The following is a 25,699-nucleotide window of genomic DNA, read 5'->3' on the forward strand; positions in this document are numbered from 1 at the left end:
AATCCTCTGCCATCTGTTCAGACCAGCAGTAGGTTTAAAAATATTGGTGACCTTGTATTCTGATCCTAATTCATCCTGCAGAAGTTGGCCTACACCTCTGGCATGGAACTACCTAAAAACAAAACTAACTTCCTCCATGCTGACTTCCCCCACATTCTTGCTCAATTTTCTACTGGAAGTTTGTTGTGTCCTTTCTGCACCTACTTCTGCCAGAGGGGACTAAAAAAGCAAGAACTCAATTTGGAACAGTATGAAAACCAGGCAGAATGTTGAACAACTCCACAACCTGGAAGAAAGGCTTCAGGCAGTTACAATAGGCCCTTGAGAAACAACATACAACCCATACATCACTAACCATCAACCAGATATTGTGGACATTGCTATTTTGAAGAGCCTAGATTCTGACATTGTGATATGTAGGGAAACAGAGGTAGGTTGTGTGTGTGTGTGTGTGTGTGTGTGTGTGTGTGTGTGTGTGTGTGTACGCGCGTGTGTGCGGGCGGGCGGGCGTTTTCCCTATAAGCTTCAAAAATGGAAGTGCATCCTGAAAGCTAGCCAAGCTCTGTAACTTTTGTTTGAAATAATTGGTAATTCTCAACCACATCTTTCCATAGTAGTTTCATTCATCTGTAGATATCCTTTACAAGAAGACTGGACATTTCATGTAATTTTAATAATCATCCAAAATGCAATATTTGCAGAGCATAGTTGTTCAAGACCTATAACATGATTTCCAGCTCAGGTTCTTATTAACACAAATACCAAAGAATTTACAATATTCAATTTTATTTACTATCCCCCCCCCTCCCCCCAACAATGTGGTCCAGCATTCTGCACTACAAAATTGTTAGAACTTTGTTCCTAAGCTCAGTGACCGTCCATTTGCAGCAAATCAGTTACAAATATTCAAATGGTTCAAATGGCTCTGAGCACTATGGGACTTAACATCTGTGGTCATCAGTCCCCTAGAACTTAGAACTACTTAAACCTAACTAACCTAAGGACATCACACACATCCATGCCGGAGGCAGGATTCGAACCTGCGACCGTAGCAGTTGCGCGGTTCCGTACTGCGCGCCTAGAACCGCGAGACCACCGCGGCCGGCTTACAAATATTCAAGTAAACTTTATTTACATTACCAAGTGCTCAAGATCTTCCAACAGGATTGACTATAACACTTTGTATGAATACAAAAGAGATCATTGTCTGAAGATGATTCTCAGATCAGAAAGAACATTCTCTAAGAATGTTTTCAATTTTGTATGAATAAGAAAGTCACAGCATATTCTCTGCCGAGGGAATTACTTCTCGTTACCTACTCGCCTTCTTGTGAAGATTCTCAGTGTATGTTGTGTACTATGTCTGGCACAGAACCCATGCATATCTTACACTTCATTCAACTTGCTCAAGCAGGCAAACCATTCAGTGTACAAATATAGAACTGGCATCAATGTGGTCTCAAAGAGTTAAACTACGTTTCAATTTTAGTATTATGTGCAGGAACAAGATTATTACAGGCAGTTTAATAAACTGCATTTCCTAACGATGTTGCTAATTTTGAACACGAGGTAAACATTTTTGTTATTGAAGTTAGGTGAACACATTATGCGAAATAAATCTTAGAAATACATCATATTTTATCCACCCCAAATCAGAGATCTGTCACAGTTTTCTAATATGAGATAATTTCAATGCACAGAGATGGGCATGGACAACAGACCTTCACAACGAACTGAACATCCAAACAGAAGAAAAGTAAATCAAAGATTGCATGACTATTAATTAGATAAAATTTAATGAGTTAGACAAAATTTCGGGCACCTAGAAATGTTTTGCTAAGAGTACCACATGGGAGAAAATCAGTAAGCAGGATAGAGTATTCTAAGTTATTTGGTGTTTGTATTGATAAGAACCAGAGATGGAAATCATGTAATAGATCTGGAAATATTGCATTTTGGATGGTTATTAACCCTCCCAATACTGGAGGGGGTGGGGGTGGGGAGTGAGTTAGCACAGGGTACTTGTGTTTACCTTTCGGAAATATTACAATCTAATCAGTTACTTCATATTTTAAAATTTTGAAAAAAAAATTATTGTCTTTAGTGAATTATTCTACCAGATCCCACAACTATTTTAAATTTATCAGGCAAACTTAACCCAAACAATTAACTCTAAGTAGTTTATGTCACTTTCCCCAATGAATGTTATATTCAGTATTTTCAAGTTCAGGCCCTTCCTTACACATCAATATCACTTTAAATGTTGTGAGTATAAGCCAACAACAATGAACAAAATTTGTATTAAAAAATTTTTTTTAGAGTGGGCATAAAATGACTCCCCCTGTCATATGACACAGTATTGAAATTGCATCTGCTTGGTGTGTGAACCGATGTATCTTAACATTAATGAGCCATGTATGAGCAATGAAAGTTATGTTGCAGAATGTCTAGCAAATAAGAGAGTGACCCAAGGTGTCCGAGGAATTTTTTCCAGACGAAGTAGCGAATACTTTACAGAACAAAGCAAAATCTATGCTTGTCAACACAACAACGTAAACTTTCTTCCCGCCAAAGAAGAGCTAAAATCCTTTTTAGGCATACTACTACTGAGTGGGTATTACAAGCTTCCCCATGAGAGTATGTACTGGGAACAACCAACACTTGGCACGCATATCAAATTGCTAAGCCAAATGAGAAGCTCTCATATTTGGATGTCCGAAGGAGAATTGTAACGCAACTTTCAAAGAAAATAGGATCAACACTGAAATACAGAGGACCACAAGCAAGCAAAGTGATGGGAGGACAGGTGAGCAAAGATATATGGCTAGATCCAGGAACCCACTTTTTTGTGTCAAGTAAAACACAGGGGGAGAAAAATATGTGATGGGTGCAATATAGACATACATGGCAATTGTTTTGTGTCATTTTATACTGAATGGACGCTCAATAATATTAAAAACAACAATTTTTATTTTGTTCATGATATTTCCTATAGTTATCTGCGTTTGTGCAGTTTAATAGCTAACTGTGTCAATGTCTCAAAAATGGGATGGTCTAAAGTTACCGTACTATCACAGTTTCTCTCCCCCCTCCCCCAAAAAAAATTACAGTTTTTTCTTTCATTTATCAATCACATGGTTAAAAATTGTTGAAAAATATAATAATATAGTTTTGGCAAGTAATTGGTTTAACACTTCTGGCAGTTTTAAAGACTGATTCTCAACTTATGATGTCCTTCCTGCTCACCTTAATCAACTTTATACTTACCTTTGAGGGGCAGACATACAAACAGATCAGGGGCATGACCATGGGAACCAGGATGGCTCCTCCCTACGCCAATCTTTTAATGGGTTGCTTGGAGCTGACTTTCCTGGGATCCATTCTTCTTCAGCCCATGATTTGGTTTACACACACCGATGACACCTTTGTCACATGGACTCATAGTGAGGTTGACATCTTAAATTTTTTTGAATCCCCAAGTAATTTTCCCAACTAAATTTCATATCAGCATATTCACAATCCCATGTCATTTTCCTTGATGTTGACCTCATCCTCACTAGGTGTCGGCTACATACTTCTGTTGACATTAAATCTACTAACAAACAATACTTACATTTTGATAGTTCCCATCCTTTCCATATCAAGCATTCCCCCCTCCCCCCCCCCCCTCCCCCCCAAACACACATATAGCCTTGGCATTCAAGGTAAACATATTTGTTCAGATACAGACTCCTTACAGCAATACACCATCACCCTCACCTCCATACAAAATCCTGGTAATGATGGTCTCTCCAAAAAATAACTTAGCGATCTCCCCCAAAAACAATTTGGGATTAAACCAGTTGCCCTCAGTACTATTATTTTCTTGGGTGTATAAATCAGCTACTTTGACAAGACTATGACCTCCTAAAATCGAGCCCTGAAATTAGGTTTATGCTGTTTCACATTTTGTCCACCACACCTAGAATAGCTTTCTGTTTCCACCCCCCCCCCTCCCCACTCCCTCCCAGCCTCTGCAATATCCTGGTCAGACCCCATGATTCTTCTGCATCCATTTCCCTATGCTATTGCTCCTGCCCCTGTGGCTGTCCCAGCAGTAAGACTTGCACTGTACATCCTCCTACCACCAGCTAAACCAGCCGTGTAACTGGGAAACCATATAGGTGCTATAAAAGGGGAGCCACTTGTGAACTGTCATGCCATGTACCAGCTGATATGTAAATATTGTTGGGCCTTCTACTTTGGTGTGACTACCCCCAAATTATCAGTTAGGATGAGCGGGCATAGATACAGGATGTATACTGGCAATACAGAATATCCTGTTCAATAGTATGCTCTACAACATGACAGTTATAACCTCGGTGCCTCTTTCACTACACATGCCATCTGGATTCTTCTTGCTTACTCCAGTTTCTCAGAACTACACGGGTGGGGAACTGGCAGTAATTGTTCTTGGTTCTTGACAACCACTTCTGGCCTTAATTTACTTTAATTTCTTTGGTCTCCACATTTCTTTTCAGTAATTATTCCCCTCCTCACTCCCTTTTAGTTTCCTATACCTTTTATTTGCTGACCTGTCTACCCCCCCCCCCCCCCCCTCCCCTCGCACTTTATCTGTCTACCAACTATATCTTACACAATATAGTCATTGTTCATTGCATTTTCTTCAGTACCTTCTTTGTCTGCTATTCCATCTACATTGGGTGGAATAATTAGAATTCTTTACTCATTTCGTAGCTCTCAAGTTTTTCTAGAACTTCTTCCATTGTTAAGTCTTCACGGCAGTTTTATCCAGTTGGAATCATAATATGTCAAATGGAATATTTCATTCTAGTACCTAACCCTGGAGGAAATCTCATACAATATAAAGAAACCAGATCTCAATAATGTGAACAGTAATTTTTGTTTACAAGATATGTACAAATAGGCACAAAGCAGTGATATGTAACATGTCATTGTCCCATAATTGGGACACACAAAATAAATTGATATTGCACTTACTTAAGGAAGTCGGAAATATATTGAATGTTACATGGATATCCATATGTTCATAACAAACACACCCACATAACTAAACCACAATTCACTGCTATACAGAAACTACTATCAAGCATACTAAATGTGAAGACATAAAATAGACAAATTAATTCTTTTCTTAAAATAAGCTAATTAAAGGAAAAATATTTCTTTACAATTTTCTGGCATTACAGCGGTCAGTTCAACCTTAAGACGCAACAATCGAAGCTAAAAGTTTCATTGCTTAAGCAGAAATAAATAAAACATTTGACCCCCAAAAAAGGGACAATGGTAAATAATGGGTTTAAAAGTCTACGCAGTTCTGAAAATAGATATTTCCAGTCTTTCACATACTGCTGTGAGCTGTGGCGCTCGCACAGTGGCGTATGGATTAGCGTTGCTGGCTGAAATATTGCAGGTCGTCAGTTCAAACCCGACCAGCAATTATTTGTAATTGTATTTTTCATTTCTGGAAGATTCTCGAAATATCTTCTGTCTGTATATTCTGGTATATTTAATGTTTGTAATAAATTAGCTTTCAGTGACAAGCAGTGTGTTTTGTTGACCCTGCTTTCCGATTTGGACGTTGGTTATGATGTGACAGTGTTTTGAAGAGATACCAGATACTTCAAAATATCTCCAAAGCCATTTTCTACATGTACGTAGGGCTATTGCATTATTTCTACATCTATGTGGACATGTTTTCATTTTCACAGTTTAATGTAACATCCGCATACATTTTTACAATTTCTGTTAATGTTCACATTTTTCAGTTTTGGGAATTAAGATCTTAAGATTTTTGTTTGCATCTTGTATCATCAACAATTTACATACTTCCTACTTTAGTTATTGAACTTCCATTATCTCTTATTTGCTTACAATCAATCTGTCATGCTAGTAAAACTTAACGTATTGATTTACGAGGTCTGTTCAAAAAATCCAGAACATTCATAATTTTGCGTCAGTGGTGTGTTGGAGCAAAATGCAGTTGGCATACCTGCATAGGCCTGCGTTTAATGTGTGATTGCCGGAAGTTTCACTGCTGTATGTCTGTTGGTTATTGTTCAGTGCTGTATTGAGCGGAACATTGTGTCGCACAGTTTGCACATTTCGAGATGGCAAAGTTAGAGGAGCAACACGTTTGCATTTAATTTTGCGGGAAACTTAAGAAAAACTTTAGAGACACACCACATGATGAAGGAAGCCTACAGTAATGAGTGCTTAAGCCTTACTCAGTGTTACGAATGGTTCGCACAGCTTAAAAATGGCCGGACGGAAGTGAGCCTCATTCAGGATGCCTTTTGACATCTACCGATGATGATCATGTCAGGAACATCAATGAAATTGTGCTTGCCAATCTAAGAGTGACTGACTGAGAGACTACAGAATTTAACATTTCAGTTGAATCATGTCATGAAATCCTGACACACCGTCTTGGAATGTATCTACGATAACATACCCACACATTCATTCATATTGTTTCTTTTCTTTCTTTCTTTCTTTCTTTTTTAAAAAAAAAAAAAAGAAGTCGAGAACATCATTGAAAAGGTGAAGATTTGCAATGATAGATGAGATAAAAGAAAATTTGGAGACTGCTTCCGGAAGTGGAAACTGTATTGGGAGCAGTGTATCAACTGTAGAGGAGGGTATTTCAAAGGAGACTATGCACAATAAGTAAAAGGTAAGTGTAGAAAAATTTTATGGACAATTTTCTGGATTTTTTTTGAACAGACCTCATACATATGTTTTGACCTTTTTACATTAGAGATAGCTGTGATGTCCATGTTCCTTGCCTGTGGTATGATGGAAAATCTGAACAAAGCCAGAAGGAATGGTGCAAGTACATAAGCTGTGTAGCAGTGAGGAACACTTAGGAGAATTAATTAAAACTGTGCAGTTCTTCTTTGCAGTGCCAGCCCATAACACTTGTCTTGAGAGGTGGTTTTCATACAGGCACAGTTGAAAAAGGAGAGAACTGAGTCAGTAAAATGGATTGTGAAGGTGAAATTTAATCTTAGACATGTAGCAGGAAAAAAAAATTAATTAAATGTGTGTGTTAAAAAAAAAAGGAACTTTTAAAAAAAGTTTGGTTAAATGAAAAATACACATAGGACATGGGTCTTTAAGTAATGTAGTTATGTGTGAAGTGTATGTATAATTTTTTTCTGTTTTTGCAACAATGTAGGCTATTCCTCCCTGGAGTTTCCATGGTTTTTTGTTGTTTGTGCAATAAATTTAAAATATGCAGTCTCCCCTTTTTTTAATCCTAAAATACAGAAAATCTGCTCTTTTTTGCATTCCAAAATATGGTAACCCTACACATACAGGGACCAGAAGTCAAACAATACATTGTTCCTATGATCTACATATTCAGGAGACAATGGATTCTAAGCTGGGCTTCAATGAGTGTTTTCTTGAGATGCTGGTCAAGAATGAGTTACGTATTTACTCGAATCTAAGCCGCACTTTTTTTGTTTTTGTAACCCAAAAAACCGTGTGCGGCTTAGAATCGAGTGCAAAGCAAGCTCAAGTTCTGAAAAATGTTGGTAGGTGCCGCCTGCCGTCTACTATATGTAGCACTACACATGCATGCTTTGCAGGCACAAAGATAAATACTAGCGCCAAAACCTATCCGTCAGTAAATAAATTAAAAGAAAAGGTTGAAGAATGTAAACATTATACCGCGTATTCTTTCGTGTTTGCTGATATCTCATTTAAATCCTGTCTGCGTAATAAACTACGAAACTAGAGTGAGACAACAGCAAACGCGGAAGAATATACATATAATGTCATGTTTATATTCGTATTATTCTTATGCTGAATAGTGATACAGTCATAAATGAAGCACGAATCTAAGATGACTAACATCTGTGCAGCATGTAATGTACTAAAGAGGCATCTGCAAAGATTTTCAAACGGATAAAAATTTTCGCCAACTCTCGTTCGGAACAAATTCTATCATACGCCGTCTATTATTTGGTTCTTGTTGATCATTATCAAAGAAAGCAGCAGTGTAAGTAACAACAAATGGCAGTCTCTTGCCGATGTTTCGGTTAGAGACAATTCCTCTCTTTTTTTTATTGTAAGCTGTGGTAGCGCGCACAAAAGCAAGCCGTGCCGCGAGCAGCAACAGGCCGTAAACACGCACTATCAGAATGCGACAAACAATGCACGACACAGTACAATAATGTATTTTCAGCGTAGAGTGACCCAAACACCTATAACAAAGAGAACGGCACTTATCAGGTCAAAGCAAAATAAGCAATCGATTCAAACCAGACGAAGCACGTGAAAAAGTGAGGGTACCCGTATAAATACGGACGGAGCACCTGGCAAAGCTTAACTGCTAAGCTTACGACTCGAACCAAACTACTGTAACTGTATCGTCATTCACTCGTCCTAAATTGTGTCTCGTATTACAATGGACCAACTTTGTTTCCATTTGGAGGTGCGGCCTAAAACTTTTCTCTCCCCTCGAATTTCGAGTCTCAAATTTCACGTGCGGCTTAGATTCGGGAAATTTTATTTTCCTTTATTTCGAGTCTCATTTTTCAGGTGCGGCTTAGATTCGAGTAAATACGGTAAGTGGTTAAAAGGATTCAACTGAGTCACCAAATACAACCAGTGGGATAATGTGACTTGTTTGATAAATGTGTACTTTTACATGGATGGCACAGCCCAGCAGTGATTTGAAAATAATGAAGAGAATAACTGGGAACAGAAGAGGCATCAATCAACAGCAAGTCTGCTTCATGAAAGCACAGCTGAAGAATGGCCCAGTGTCACACAGAAATGAAATGGTACATACAGAAAGTTTTGGCAGTATGCCAGAAGCTGACAAAATCTCACACTTGATGAAAGGAGTTGCAGAACACACATACCATACTGTTTTGGTAAGGCTGTCACAGCAGCCAAGGAACTGATCAAATGATGCCAGCACATCGAGGAAGTGCAATAGCATAAAATCAGGCAACAGAAGTACGACAGTCTCCTGAATGTGATTCCCAAGGCTGTTGTGGAAGACCACCAAGAACTTGCTTCTTGCTTATGCCACCAGGTAGTGAGAGACGACATGCAGCATTTTCCGGCAACCAGAAGTGTCAGATCAAGTCACCAAGAGATAGCAGCCATGACTATCAACCCAATACACCAGGAGGTAAGGGTAATAAAGAATACTGAGGTGTTTTAGATCTTTAGCACCAATCTCTGCCATCAGATGAATGACCTCTGTCATCGTGTCCTTATGTTGCAGCTGTCAAACGACGACAAAGCATTCAACCAACGCATGTACAGCCAACTCTTATGCCAAGTATAATGCACCACAGAAGAACAGACATTAATAGGACAGTTGACAACACACTGTCGTGTTTCCACTGTGGACGAGCTGGGCATGTTGCACACTACTGCAGAGAAAAGGCGAGTCTCTGGTGAAACAGTCAACGGTAGAATGAAGCCCATCGCCACACCCTGGACGAGGTCGCTCCACAACTTGCCGTAGCAATTATCTGTCACCTCACAGGGTACCAGTTGCTTGCCTAGGTGACAAATTGAATAAAGCTGTGGAAGGTGATCATCTACAGAGGTGAGGCCACCATAGATGCAAATCCTCCCTGGATGACAGTCACCAGGATGTCAGGAAATCTTGTCCATGTCATCATCAATGGTCAGCCTATCTGGGCATTAGTCAACTCGGGAGCTTCCTTTCCTGTACTGTTGGATACCTATTGTCATCAGCTAAAGAAGACTGTGTTCCTTCATATGGAGTTGACTGTGCTGAAAGTCATAAATAGAAAATATGTCCAACCAACAGGAACACTTATTAGAAGAATAACTATCAACAACAGAACACAGCCCTTCGAATTTGTCACTTTAACACAACACAGTCATTATATTATTTGCAGATGGGACTTCCTACAGGAATCACAAGTAGTCACAGACTGTGGAGATTGCAGAAGAATGTAACATTTCAGTTGAACCATGTCACGTAAACCTGACGCAACATCTTGGAATGCATCGTGTTGCGGCCAAGTTCGCGCCTTGGCTCATAAGTCAAGACCAGTAAGACCTTTGCCCCACAATCTATGAAGAGCTTTTGGATCGCGCAAATGAGAACAAGATGTTCCTTAAACAGAATCATAAGTGGTGATGAGATGTTGTCTACGGTCACGATGTTGGGACCAACATTCAATCTCCGTAATGGGTCAGGAAAGGTTTTCCAAGACCAAAAAAAGCTCGTCAGATCAGGTCAAATGTCAAAGCCACGTTAATAGTTTTCTTTGATTTTGAAGATCAGGATGTGTTGTGAAGACCGCAAGGAAATGTGAGAAGGAAACAGCCTCAAATGTGGCAAGACAATTCATGGCTCTTGCAACATGATAACACACCTGCACATTCATCCCTATTGGTGTGTGACTACTGCAAATGAAATCATTGTGTTGCCTCATCCTCTGTACCCTCCAGACTTGGCCCCTGTGGACTGATTTTTATTTCTGAAGTTGAAATCCCCATTGAACAGATAAAGATTTGCAATGACAGGTGAGATAAAAGAAAATTCACAGATCGTGCTTCGTGCAATCCAGCAGGAGGTGTATCAAAACTGCTTCCTAAAGTGAAAATGGCGCTGGGAACAGTGTCTCAATTTTGGAGGAGAGTATATTGAAGGAGACTATGCACAATAAGTAAAAGGTACGTGTAGAAAAATTTCGTGGACAAAGTTCCGGAATTCTTTGAACAGGCCTATTATAAAATCATGGTATTTTAACACTGCTTAGGGCAATTGCAAACCCGAGAGCTTTTCGCCAGATTTTGTGTTGTCAACATAAGGCAGCACCCTTGTCATGTGATACCTGAACCACAAGTCTGCTTTGTTGGCACTGCAAAACGACTTGACAGGAACCCTCTGGCTTTGAAAGTGTCCAGAAAAACATCACATTTGTCAAATATTCATGACTCCACCGTCAACTTCTTCAACACATTTTGCGCGCGTCTTTAATTTTGCTTATGGGTAACAGAGGCCTTTTTATTTTTTAAAATTTTTTTTTTAGCAAATTTTATGTGCAAGCTCCCACATCATCACATAAGGGAAAAAAACAAATGACTGGAACAATGTACCTCTAATTAATAACATGTATGACACATTTCATCCACCTGCGTGCGCCCACGTGCGCGCGTGACACACACACACACACACACACACACACACACACACACACACACACGGGGAGGGAAGAGTTTACATGAACTTACAATACAGTTGCCAGCAAAAGTTAAGCAGTAGTGTGATCTTGCATTTCTCATAATTTATGTTCAACATTTCCATTCAATGGAGACTTTTCCAATTCACATGTTTTCTGGAGTTTTTAATTTTATAATGAAAAGTGTCTATATGGCACAAGAGCAGATATTAGGCTGCAATAAAGATCACAATTTTACCACAAACTTTATTTTACAGTCATATTTGTTGCCTTTGCCAAGTCTCAACAAAATAATCACCTTCTAATCTAACATAGACTTCAGGTGACACTACAAATTGGTTTGGCACCACAATCAAGATTTCAGGAAGGCCACAATCATACCCTAGCCAAGTTGCCTTTTGTAAGATTTATTTTAGCCCTTCCAGCTCATCTGTTGAGTCACAGCGCAATGCAGCTCCATCAGGGGAAGTGACAATATGAGAGACAAGAGGGAGTTATCACAAATTGGGTAATGCCATTTTATGCTGCTAAATCAAATGAGGAAAAACTATGTTTGTGTTGCTCTCATTTTGTTTGTACAATTCTCGTTACCCATTATTATGACATACGTTTAATCTTTTGCTTTTGTACTGACTTACTTGAAAAGCAGAACATACAGCTTAGGTTTCAGAATGCGAGTATTGTCATAAATATAAAAAAAAGAAGTTTTCCATACTAGGATAGTGCTGAAAACATATTTAAGATTCCTGCAGTAATTTTGCACAATACAACAACTCATATTTTCCAGCTTTTATTTACATCTGTGATCTTAATTTCACACTGCTCTTGGCACATATTGAAGTTGCTATTTACTTTCAGTTTTCTGTGCTGTAATGAACTGTTGCTAATTTAACACCACCTCCCCTCCCCACGTTTTTCCTTCCCTACTATGAAAAACATCCTTCCAGAGAGGATTGAAATATTTCACAAACATTTTGCTTTTGAATAAAACACAAAAATGTTTCCTCATGTTACAGAGTACCTTTTTTAATTTTCATCAGTCTTCTGACTGGTTTGATGCGAACCGCCATTAATTCCTCTCCTGAGCCAACCTCATCATCTCAGAGTAGCACTTGCAGCCTATGTCCTCAATTATTGGCTGGATGTATTCCAATCTGTCTTCCTCTACAGCTCCCTCTAGTACCATGGAAGTCATTCCCTGATGTCTTAACAGATGTCCTATCATTCTGTCTCTTCTCCTTGTCAGTGTTTTCCACATATTCCTTTCCTTTTCAATTCTGTGGAAAACCAACACATTCCTCACCACATCTGTCCACCCAATTTTCAACATGCATTTGTAGTACCACATCCTTAATGCTTCGATTCTCTTCTGTTCCAATTTTCCCACAGTCCATGTTTCACTACCATACAATGCTGTGGTCTAGATGTACATTCTCAGAAATTTCTTCCTCAGATTAAGACCTACATGTGATACTGGTAGACTTATCTTGCCCAGGAATGCCCGTTTTTCCAGTGCCCATCTGCTTTTGATGTCCTCCTCGCTCTGTCCGCCACTGGTTATTTTGCTGCCTAGGAAACAGAATTTCTTAACTTCATCTACTTCGTGATTATCAGTCCTGCTGTTAAGTTTTTCGTGCCTTTCTTCAATTTGCTCTTAGTCCATATTAAGATCTCATCAGACTGTTCATTCCAGCAGAGCATGTACTACTTCTTCACTTTCACTCAGGATAGCAATGTCATCAGCAAATCATATCATTGATATCTTTTTACCTTAATTCCACTCCTGAGCCTTTCTTTTATTTCCTTCATTGCTTCTTCGATGTACAGATTGCAGTAGGGGTGAAAGTCACCTCCTGTCTTACATCCTTTTTAATCCGAGCTCTTCATTCTGTGTCGTCCACTCTTATTATTCCCTCTTTGCTCTCATACATACTGTATATTACCTGTCTCTCCCTATAGCTTACTCCTATTTTTCTCAGCATTCTGAACATCTTGCACCATTTTACACTGCCGAACACTTTTTCCAGGTCAATGAATCCTATGAACATGTCTTGATTTTTCTTTAGTCTTGCTTCCAATATCAACCACAATGTCAGAGTTGCCTCTTTGGTGCCTTCACCTTTCCTAAAACCAAACTGTTTGTCATCTAACACATCCTCAATTTTCTTTTCCATTCTTCTGTACATTATTCTTGTCAGCAACTTGGGCACATGACATGTTAGGATCATTGTGCAATAATTCTCACACTTGTCAGTACTTGCAGTCTTTGGAATTATGTGGATGATATTTTTCCAAAAGTCAAGACGGTATGTCTCCAGACTCATATAATCTACACACCAATGTGAATATTCATTTTGTTGCGACTTCCCCAATGGTTTTAGAAATTCTAATGGAATGTTCTCTATCTCTCATGCCTTGTTCGATCTTAGTCCTTCAAAGCTGTCTTAAGTTCTGATTCAAGGTTGTTTTGACTTTCATGTATGCTGAGTCAGTCCTTCCGACAATCATTTCTTTTTCGATTTCTTCACATTTTACAAGCAGCCACTTTGTCTTAGCTTCCCTGCACTTGCTATTTATTCATTCCTAAGCGATTTGTATTTCTGTACTCCTGACTTTCCCTGAAAATTTTTGTAGTTCCTTCTTTCATCAATCAACTGAAGTATTTCTCATGATACCCACAGTTTCTTCGGAGTTGCCTTCTTTGTACCTATGTTTTTCTTTCGAATTTCTGTGACTGCCCTTTTTAGGGACGTCCATTCCACTTCAACTGTACTGCCTACTGAACTATTCCTTATTGCTGTATCTATAGCCTTAGAGAACTTCAAGCGTATCTCGTCATTCCTTAGTACTTCTGTATCCCACTTCTTTGCGTATTGATTCTTCCTTACTAAACTCTTAAACTTTAGCCTACTCTTCGTCACTACTAAATTGTGACCTCAGTCTATATCTGCTCCTTGATATGCGTTACAATCTAGTATCTGATTTCAGAATCTCTGTCTGACCAAGATGTAATCCAACTGCAATCTGCCCCTGTCAGCTGGTCTTTTCCAAGTATACATCCTACTACTGTGGTTCTTGAACAGAGTATTCTCTACTACTAGCTGAAATTTATAGCACAAGTCAATTAGCTTTTGTCGTCTCTCATTCCTTGTCCCAAGCCCATATTCCCCTGTAACATTTTATCCTACCCCAGCCCCTACAACTGCAGTCCAGCCCCCAGGATTGTTAGATTTTCATTTCCCTTTACGTACTGTATTACCCTTTCAATATCCTCATATACTTTCTCCTTCCCTTCATCTTCTGCTTGCGACGTTGGCATGTATAGCTGAACAATCGTAGTTGATGTTGGTTTGCTGTTCGTTCTGATAAGAACAATACTACCACTGAACTGTTCACAGTAACACTCTTTCTGCCCTACATTATTATTCAGAATGAATTCTACTCCTGTTATACCATTTCTCCTGTTGTCGGTATTACCCTATACTCACGTGTCCAGAAATCCTTGTCTTCTTTCCACTTCACTGACCTCTACTCTACTATAACTATACTGAGCCTTCGCATTTCCCTTTCCAGATTTTCTAGCTTCCCTACCACGTTCAAACTTCTGACCTTCCAAGCCCCTACTCATAGACCATTATCCTTTTGTTGGTTATTCAATCTTTTCCTCATAGTTACCTATCCCTTGGCAGTCCTCTCCCAGAGATCTGAATGGGGGACTATTCCAGAATATTTTTCCAATGGAGAGATGATCATGACACTTTTTCAATTGCAGGCTACATCCTGTGGATACACATTATGTGTCTTTAATGCAGTGTTTTCCATTTCCTTTTGCATCCTCATGCCGTTGTTCATTGCTGATTCTTCCACCTTTAGGGCAGTTTCCCACCCCAAAGATACGAGAGAGCACTGAATCTCTGTCCACTCCTCCACCCTCTTTGACAAGGCCGTTGGTGAATGAGGGCGATTTCTTATGTCTTCAGCCGTCAATGTTACAGAGTACAATAATGTTAGTATATTTCACAACAACAAAACCTTAAATAATGTAAGTGCAAGCTATCAGGAATGAACCTAGAGGGAAAAAGTCAAACTCATACACAGTCTTAAGTTTTACTATCAAAGAAGATGGGCATTTTTAGCTGTAGAATTCCTTTGTCTTGTGTGTTTCCTTTGTCTTTGTGTGTGAACATCAAAATGTATACATGGTTTTTGCAAATGGCCAAAGACTTTGCTCAACAATCCCACACCTTTTGCACATATAACAACACATTTGAAACATTTATTCAAAATGCAACCAGAACATCACAACAGAATCATAAAACACAAGCTTTTTCTCCTTTCACATATTTCCCTTTGCATCTGTTGCAACAGCAGTAATTCATCACTGTTTTTATGATTAAAAAAATTGCACAAACTCAACTAATACAGCTAATATTAAATTTTTCAACTCTGCAGAAATTTTTTTTTTGTTTTTTTTTTGTTTGTTTGTGGTTTTAGGGCGCAAAACTTCTATGGTCATTAGCGCCCAAACTCTGCAGAAAGATTATACAAACAGTGGGATCTCAAGATAACGTGTCAGTCCCAGTTTAATGTTGAAAATATGCACACTCCAGAGAAATTTACTCTACGGGTCTCACAGGTGAAAATCTTATCTCTTTATTATAGGTTTGCAACTTGCGAAAGCTGGAAATATGTGCTGCATTTATGAACAGAAACCAATAATCAAACAAAATAGCCATTTGTGCCACAAGCAAAATTACTTTCAATTTGTTCTATGTACTGGTCACTCATCATCTGTATGTTGTTAATACCCTAATTTCTTCCACAAACCATATATTGTTTACAGTGAATTGTTAATGACAGTCATAATAACAAAAAAATCTACAAAAGATCAAAATGTGTGCATTCTGTAAAGCAAGTGCTACATTTTACTATCTTTGTTGCATAACAGCATATTCTGTGTGAAGGTTGTTATGTAAGGCACTATTTCTGAACTTTTTCTATTATTAGCCCACATTAATATAAGAACCTTTATAACAATGGTACCATACTTGCAAAACGTTTCAAAAATAACCACAACATTGGTCGATTGCATTGGTGATGCAGAGAACGTCGGTAAATGTTATAAACCAGTGAACTTCTCTCTAGCTTAAAAAGAAAAAGTAGAAGAAAATTTAAATATTATACTTGATACAAACTGTTGCATCAATATATCAAATATAATAATGGCATAACAGGGATCTAGGTGATTACACAAGTATCTAAATTTTTGTCAGTTCTAATATTTCATTAGGTTCTTTGTGATTACTTAAAAAGCATAAAAGGTAAGCAAAAAGAATGTAAATAAATTTAAACGGTAGAAAGATTCATCCGACATACACTATAAAATGTTTGCACAGTATAAATGTAACTGTTGACAGGTACATCTAATGAAAACACAGCTGGGATCGATATGTTTAAAATAAAATGAAAAAAATGCAGATTCTCTATCATCAATTTTTTTTTATTTTGAAATCCAGTGTTACACTTCAAGCAATACTCAGAATAATAGAATAGTAAATGGTAGTAACTCCATCCAAAAATTACACTTGACCTGAATTATAAACAGGGCTGGCAGAACCATTACCTTAGAATTTCAAAGTACACTGTTTTAAAATGTTCTATATACAGAAAACTCCCTAACATTGTGCAAGGGCAAACTGGTGAGACTTATCAGGTTTTTATATTTGACATCTATTGAGATTTTAAAATTCTCTTCTTATGTACGCTACATTCTGAGACTTTGATTCAGTTATAAAATAAGTTTCTCTAAGAATACTTTAGACACACTCCATAATGCCAGGTGATGAATAAACTCAAAATTCTAGTAATTTTGATAAACATTTTTGTATCGTAACCAATTATTGATTTAAGTACACATTTCTGGTTTTTGATGTTAAGTAACCGAGTCATCTGATAATTACTATTGACTAATAGACTATAAGAGCTTTCTTCTTCCCATAACACAAATACTTTGTGCTGATATAGGTGTTTTGAGCCTGCACATTTGTGGCATAATTAGTTTTATTTTATTGAGATCTGAAAACACAACATGTTTTATGAAATCATTCCTGTGCAAGAAATTAGGCCTCAAACATGTTTTATCTATTGTAATCTTTACTTTAGCCTCTAGAAGGTTAGACCTTTTAGTACTTCTATTAAATGGTCAGATAGCTTGTCACCTGTAAGAGTATGTTGTTTTTGTGGAAGTAACTAGAGTTTTAACAGAATCGCTATTCCTTTTACTGTAATTAAGTGAAAAAAATGTGAGGTTCCTTACAGTTTTGTACCACTGTCCTTGTCATTATATAGTTGATGTCTTCAAGTAGACCAAGGTGCGGAAGTGCATCTCACATTTGTGTGAATAGTACTCAAGTTACGCCAACAAACAAAATATTTTGATGAAACAAAATTACTGTGAAAGAAAAGTGCTTTTGTCAACCAGTTAACTACCTTCACAAAAACATAATGTTCTTGCTGACACCATTTAATGAATGCACGACAAAACAAACTTCTAGTGACTAAAATAAAAATTTCAAAAAATAACAAAAGTTTCAACTTTAATTATTCACCCAGGAATTATTTCATATCACACACACACACACACACACACACACACACACACACACACACACACACTTGCTTAATAAAATATGATGCTCTGGTCATGGAACAAATGGGCAATTAGAAGATTTGTGGTTACATAAACAGAAGAAGAAGAAGAAGAAGAAGAAGAAGAAGAAGAAGCTGCTGCTGATGATGGATGTGGTGGCACTGTAAGTCATCACACAAATTGAATGCAAACAATGCTTTTAAAAATTTAATGGGAAACTAGACAAGTGTATTAGTACTAATGGAGAGCACTTTGAAGAGGATTAAAGGTTTATGCTTAAAATATGAATAAACAGATTTTTTAAAAAGTTCGCTTCTTTTGGGTACCCCTCATATATTCTATTACTTAGGTAGCCTACACTGGACATCTTGCAAATAAGATGTGAGGAACAGATATGAGTAGGGCAACAAAAAGAGTTGCCTTATGTATATCAGTATATAAATTCTGAATCACTGAAACAATTCACAGTTCCATAAGACATTAGATGCTCAAAATGTGAAATATCTATCTCTGACAACCAATAAGTAGTACGTGACTGGTGCTCACTTGCTAAAGTGGGAAAAAGACAAGTAGTAATATTATCAGTAAGTACTGATAAAAAATGCCTGTAGCATAGGTATGCTCATAGTATATATAATGTAAAAGACTAACATCTAAATTAAAAACTGTTATAAAAAAATAGGGTCATTCCACACCAAGTGGTCTAAAACTGAAAAAAGTTCCCACCATCATGGTCTCCAATTTTCGTCAAATTTTAACTGTAGCTTTAGTCAAGTGTTGAAGTAAGTTTCCCAAGATTTCAGGCCTCTAGCTGCAATAGCTGCTGATCTAGACCCCCTTGTCTGAAGTGTACTTAGTCCGTGTGCATGCAACATAAAAAAAATGTCATATTTGGAGTCTAATAAAATCGAAACTAATTCATAAGAATGGTTAGTAAGATGCGACCCTGTACAGTTTTTTTTGCTGATTCCAACGAAATTATGTATAACATTACTCATGCAAACCCCGGTCAAATAACTCGACTCAAAGTATACTTCAAAATTTGTCGTGACACAACGCGACAAATTTTGACCAATATTAAGACTGCAATGATTTCCTTGCAGTTGAAGATATGGACTTGAACTTTTGGCCAAGCTTCATGCTTGTGCTAGACATAATGCAGCCGGATTTGCAATGATCCAGGCCATATGGTCGCCCTGCAGTATCTCTTCAAATTAGGCAGTGTCAGCACAAACGGTAAAATTTACCAAAGTTTCAAGCCAATTACTAAAAAATAGTTGGCCTGAATCTGCTTGTGAATAGTATCACCTAAAAGAGAAACTCTTGCTCTACAAGACTGACATTTGTTTTTTTTGCAACGCGACCATTAAGTACTCATTAACTCACATCAAAGTTGTTATATTTTGTATGCGCGATGCACTAATTTTTCTTCATTTCTAGGAATTTGAATCTTAATAGTCGCTTAGAATTACTGATATAATTGGATATTTCATTCGTGTTTTATTCAGTGATTGGCCAGTGAGAGATGTCAGAAGTTAATGAAGAAGAAGAATCGTTGGCCCCCTGTTCAATTGGAAAAGATGCTGCTGCATCGAAGTGCCATGTTATCTTCTATGCTAAGAAGACTGGATTCAAAGCGTTTAGTGATTTCACAGAATGTGACCAGAAATTGCTTGTTTCGCGTTCAGAAGCCAAACTTGACGAAAATTCCATCATTTGCTTCCACCATGAAGCCCTCTTCCTACATGAATATCAAGCGATGCAAAAGAAATGTTGCAATCCATTCAAGAAGAGGAATCACAATGTAAAAGCTGGACTTAGACTGCTTGATAATGAAACAGCTGCCAAACTTTGCCTGTTAAAGAAAAAAGAAGTGATTGATATAAAACCTGGTCAGAAGCTTTGCCCTCGCTGCATGTCGGCACTGAACCAAAAGCTAGAAGATTCATCATCACTATCAACCCAATCTGAACAAGATTTCACAACGGATGAAACTGAACCAGCCATCAACAAAAGTTTATCATTTATTGGTGCTTCACCATTGAAAAGAAGACAACTAAGTAAAAGAGATAAGCAAAGCTATGCAAAAAGAAAGATCTTGGATGCACAAAGTTTAATTGGGAATCAAATTGCTGCTGCTGTAGGAATCAATTACGATGAACAGCCAAGTTCAAGTAAAAGTCGCCCATGCAATAATTGTGCAGATCTTGATAATCTTATAGAAGAGTTGAAAGAAAAATGTAAAGTGTCAAATCGTAGGACAAAAGTTCAAATATTGACCTTGGTTCCAAGAAGCTGGACAATTAAAGATACGACAACAGCATTTAATGTATCAGAAAGAATGGTAAAGCAAGCGAGAAAACTGAAGAATGAGCAAGGTGTTCTAGCTTTTCCAGCAAATCGGCAAGGAAGGAAGCTTTCAGATGAAGTTGTCCAGAAAGTACATGACTTTTTTCAAGATGACGAATTCAGCAGACTTTGTCCAGGGAAGAAAGACTGTGTGCCTGTGAGAATTTCAGGAACAAAGGTGTACAAGCAAAAGCGGTTGTTGCTTTGCAATTTGAAGGAACTGTACGTGTCTTATCAGAAGCAAAATGGACCAGAAATTGGCTTCTCAAAGTTTTGCGAGCTTAGACCAAAATGGTGTGTTACAGTTGGCTCTGCTGGAATGCACTCAGTTTGTGTCTGTACAATACACCAAAATGTCAAGCTTATGCTCACTGGTGCATCAATCAATGAAGACTACAAGGAAATTCTTAGCAAAGCTGTTTGCAGCTTGGAAAACAAGGATTGTATGCTTCATCGTTGTGAAAACTGCCCTGGTCCAGAAGGTGTAGAAGCAGTTATTGCAACATATTTTGAAGATAATGACCCTGAAGAACTGATTGAGTACAAACAATGGATTCATACCGACAGGGATACTTTAGAAACAAAGCAGCTTTCAACAGAAGAGTATGTTGAAGATATTGCAGCAAAAATTTGGAACCTGTCTTGTCATCACTACATTGCCAAGCATCAAAGCCAGCACCTGAAAGCTCTCAAAACTGATTTGAAAGAAGGCGAATTCATAATACTAATGGATTTTGCTGAAAACTATTCATTTATTGTTCAAGATGCAGTGCAAGGCTTTCACTGGGAAAACAGTCAAGCAACAGTTCATCCATTTGTAGTCTACTACTGTGAAAACGAAGAGGTGCAATGTGTGAATCTTTGTGTTATTAGTGACTGCCTTCGACACGATACGATTACTGTCCATGTTTACATTGGAAAAGTAATCAATTACCTGAAGATGCAATTTTCCAAAATAAGCCACATCCACTACTTCAGTGATGGTTCAGCTGCACAATATAAGAATTTCAAGAATTTTCTCAACTTATGCTATCACAAAGAAGATTTTGAAATAACAGCAGAATGGAATTTCTTTGGAACAAGCCATGGAAAGTCGCCTTGTGATGGCATTGGAGGCACAACAAAACGGTTGGCAGCAAGAGCAAGTTTGCAACGTCCATATGAAAACCAGATTCTAACACCCAAAGATCTTTTCAACTTCTGCAATGATAATATCAATGGAATCAAATTCTTTTTCATCAGCAAAGAGGAAGTTGAAGAAGAAAAAGCTTCTCAAGAAGAAAGATTCCTGCAAGGGCACACTCTAGCTGGCACAAGAGAAAACCACCATTTTTTGCCCATTGATATGACGACAATTAAGGTCAGTAGAGTTTCTAATGATGCGACATCTTTTTTGGCCAAAATTAGTGCTGCTGAAGTAGTAGTTCAAGTCATGGATCTTCAGCCTGGGCAGTATGTTGCTTGCATTTATGAAAAGAAATGGTGGATTGGAAACATCGTTGAAATCTCAGTCGAACAGAAAGATGCTTTCATAAGCTTTATGCATCCTCATGGTCCTGCAAGTTCATTTTATTGGCCCTTAAGACGTGATACTTGCTGGATTCCAGAACAACTTATCATTGGTGTTATTCCAGCTCCATCAGTGACATCATCTGGTCGGCAATACAGTTTTCCTGAAAGCATTCTCTTGCAAATCAACGATGCTTCCAGAATGATGAAGTAACTGAGGAAGACAGGCTTGGGAACCTGCATAAAGAAACCCACAATCAGGCTTGGGATCCTGTGGTAAAGACACCCTGTAATCAGGCTTGGGAACCTGCAGTAAAGATACCCACCCGTGGCTGTTACTGCATGGCTATCGGGCGTGGCCCCTATGGCGATGGGGATGCTGGTTTTATTGTGATAACCAGTAATGGCTCAGCCATCATGGACCAACGCAGGGCACTGCGCACACAAAATATAAGATACTTTGACCTGAGTAAATAAGCACTTAATGGAAGCGTTGCAAAAGAAAAATATATCCATCTTGTAGAGCAAGAGTTTCTCTTTCAGATGATACTATTCACAATTAAATCCAGGCTGACTATTTTGTAGTAATGGGCTTTGAACTTTGGTAAATAAAGCCATTTGCGCTGACACTGCCAAATTTGAAGAGATTTTGCAAGGCGACTATAAAGCCTGGGTAGTTGGAAATCCAGCTGTATTATGTCCAGCACAAAGATAAGACTTGGTAAAAAGTTCAAGTCCATATCTTTATCTGCAAGGAAATTATTGCAGTCTGAATATTGGTCAAAATTTGTCGCATTAAGTCACGACAGAATTAGGGGTACACTTTGAGTCGACTTGTTTGACCGGATTTTGCATCAGTAATCTTATAATTAATTTCGTTTGAATCAGCACAAAAAACTGTACAGGGTCTCATCTTACTAACCATTCTTATGAATTGGTTTCAATTTTATGAGACCCCAAAAATGGCATTTTGTCTGATGTCGCGCGCATGCGAACTTACTACCCTTCAGACAAGGGGGTGTAGATCAGCAAGTATTGCAGCTAGAGGCTTGAAATCTTGAGAAACTTAATTTAGCACTTGACTAGTGCTACAGATAAAATTTGAAGAAAATTGGAGACATGATGGTGGGAAGGTTTAGACCACTTGGCATGGAATGACCCAATATGTATATCCTTACGTTCAATGGATAATTGTTAGAATACAAATCTTAAGTTTTATAATTCAATCTCTAGTCATACCAACTATTTTTTCTACCACTTATAACTTCTTTAACTTATGGCCATGATTAGTTAATGGAAAAAATGCCAAGTACTACTCTGGTTTGGAGTTAATATTACCCTGAATATCAACCTGACAGCTTCCAATTTTTTAAAAAAATCAGTGTTTCAAATCTTCCTTCATAATGGTTCTAATCAGGCTGATCACAATCTTGTTTACCCGAGCAACTGGATCACCATGTTTTGAAACTGAAGAATATATTTACAATAAACACTACCTGTTAATTCACTGTTTTATAAGGTTTTATGATGCACATCTGCAGGGGGGGGGGGGGGGGGGGGGGGGGGGGGGGGAATAGGGAACCTTCCTGAGTAGAACTGTGCTCACTGAGAGGAGGTATCTCTTTACATGAAATGAATGCTTACCTGCTGCACTTTGTCCTAACACTGTTGACTCATTAATATAAACATTAAGAATTTTTTTTACTCTTAACCATTTGTGATAAATTTCACAAAAGTATTGTTTCATGGAATACACAGCGTGCTTCAAAACGAATGTATGGGTTCTAAGGCTTTATAGCATTTATTACATTCAACTTACAGCTATAAATAATACATCAAATGAAAGGGCAGCTGAAACAGTTTTTCTTACAAGTGTTCACTTAGGTGAAATGTCAAGTCATCACTGAAGACCGCACAATCCAGAATATTTTCATCGTCACGCAGCAACATTTCTTTGCAACGTTGACTCAAAAACTGTATGCTGTAGGCTTTTTACAGCTTGTAAGAACTGCAGACGATAAGGACGTAGTTATAAGTGTCTCCTTAAAGGTCTCCACAGACACATCACTGGAAATGCTAAATCACAACTAGACATCCAAGCTGATTTCTTGGTGCTATGCGTGAACAGCTCTCACTCGTTCAGCACGTCCTACAGTTACTCTTGGTCGTTCCAGTCTCTTCCCTTTGTGTACAGGCACACAAACAAAATCGTTTGAGTTGCTCTTTCATTTACTGTATTATTTATATTTGTAAGGTAAACGTAATAAATGCTACAAAGCCTTAACACCCATATATTCACATTTTGAAACACCCATTATTTGTTCACTGCCCAGGAAATTTAACTCCTACTTACGTGCTCCTCTTGTAATACACACCTTTCTTTTATTTTGCTATCATCATCCCAAAACATTAGCTTGTACATCTGTACAGGCAATGCTCTCAATGAGGCATCAGGTGCAAACACTTCTATAGAATTTCCCAAAAGCAGTTGCTTCATATAGCCACAATATATTATTTCCTGTCTTTCTCTACATACAGGTACTTATGCAGCAATCTCTATTAATGAATTTTCAAATTTTAATTCTGTCCTGCTCTTTCCTTGCGATGTTTTGTATACACTGTTCAAATCGTGTGGTAACGTACATCACATTTGCATTAAAAATCTTCATCTGAGCTTAGTTTGTACGGAAAAAGCAATTTTCAGACTTCAAAAAGGAACTAAGTCTCCTGAAATCCAGATCTTAAAGAGAACTCAACAGAACCTATTTTCTTAGTCCACCTCCCATCCCCCCACCCCCCCCCCTCTTTCCAAGACTGCAAACTTTCTCTGTCAAGACTGCAAACTTTCTCTGTCAAAGCGGTTTTGATGTTACTGTTCTGAACTGCTGCCTGTACTGCATCTGTTGCCTCCACCAGTCTGCTGTTTATATCAACAGGGATCCCTCAATATGATTGACTTAATGATAAACAAAAGCTGTTACCTTCTGTTCTCTTAAGCAGTCTTTACCATTCTTCTCATACACTTCAGTTATGGAAACAATGCACAGCACAACATTTCAAATATGATTACTTATCTCTAACACAATTTTTATCATTATGGGGCATTATACATACCAATCTTATGTTTTACTTTTCCTTGTATTGTCAATCATGGTTTGCTAAGCATGCTTTATGTTCTTAACACCACTTCTTTCAAATACTTACACAATCTTCCTATCAGCTGCTGCACAAAAAGTATCAGATCAGTAACTGGTTTTATCTCTCAATTAATGTTATTCTTATCTGCAATTCTCTTCAGTTTTATCTTTCGTGCCATAAAAGACACATAGTAAGAAAATGTGCATTTAGGAGATGTATCTACAATGCTGATAAAAAGTTTCTCTTATTGACATGAACACAAAAACTGTTTTGATAAATTCAACAATAAAGTGAGGATTATTTTCAAATGGCTCAAGTGTAAGGATGTGCCTGTATATAAAAAAGGTAACGAGAAATGGATCTACTATCGCAGCATTAATTAAATTTGCAGCTCTCATAAATTTGATATTAGACGAGCAATGAAAAACATATAATTTGTTTCAGGATCTTTCAAAAACCTTTTACCTCTATTTGCCATTGCCACACCAATCTAAACAAAAGTGTAATACTCTGGAACACACAACCAAGCACACGACGACTTGAAATTGTATGTAGGATGGGGAAAAAAGCGTTAGTGTAAACATGTGCTCTAATTTGCAGCTGATCAAGAACGGCATAACTCATGGTTCACAACAAGGATCAATTCTTTTTTGTGTATGCTTCCTGCATAGTGACAACAGACTCAACAGAAGAATTGGGAATGTAGAACTTTTGTGTGAATAAAGGAACTCTCAGTCCAACGAGAATAGTGTGCTTGTATATGCAAGGTCTACCTCCCTAGCCGAGTGTTTGGTGAGCAACTGCCATGTGGAAGACCCGGCTTGAATTTGTGCTACTGCTAGGA

Source organism: Schistocerca piceifrons, chromosome 4, assembly GCF_021461385.2.
Source record: "Schistocerca piceifrons isolate TAMUIC-IGC-003096 chromosome 4, iqSchPice1.1, whole genome shotgun sequence".
In the NCBI taxonomy this organism is placed as follows: domain Eukaryota; kingdom Metazoa; phylum Arthropoda; class Insecta; order Orthoptera; family Acrididae; genus Schistocerca; species Schistocerca piceifrons.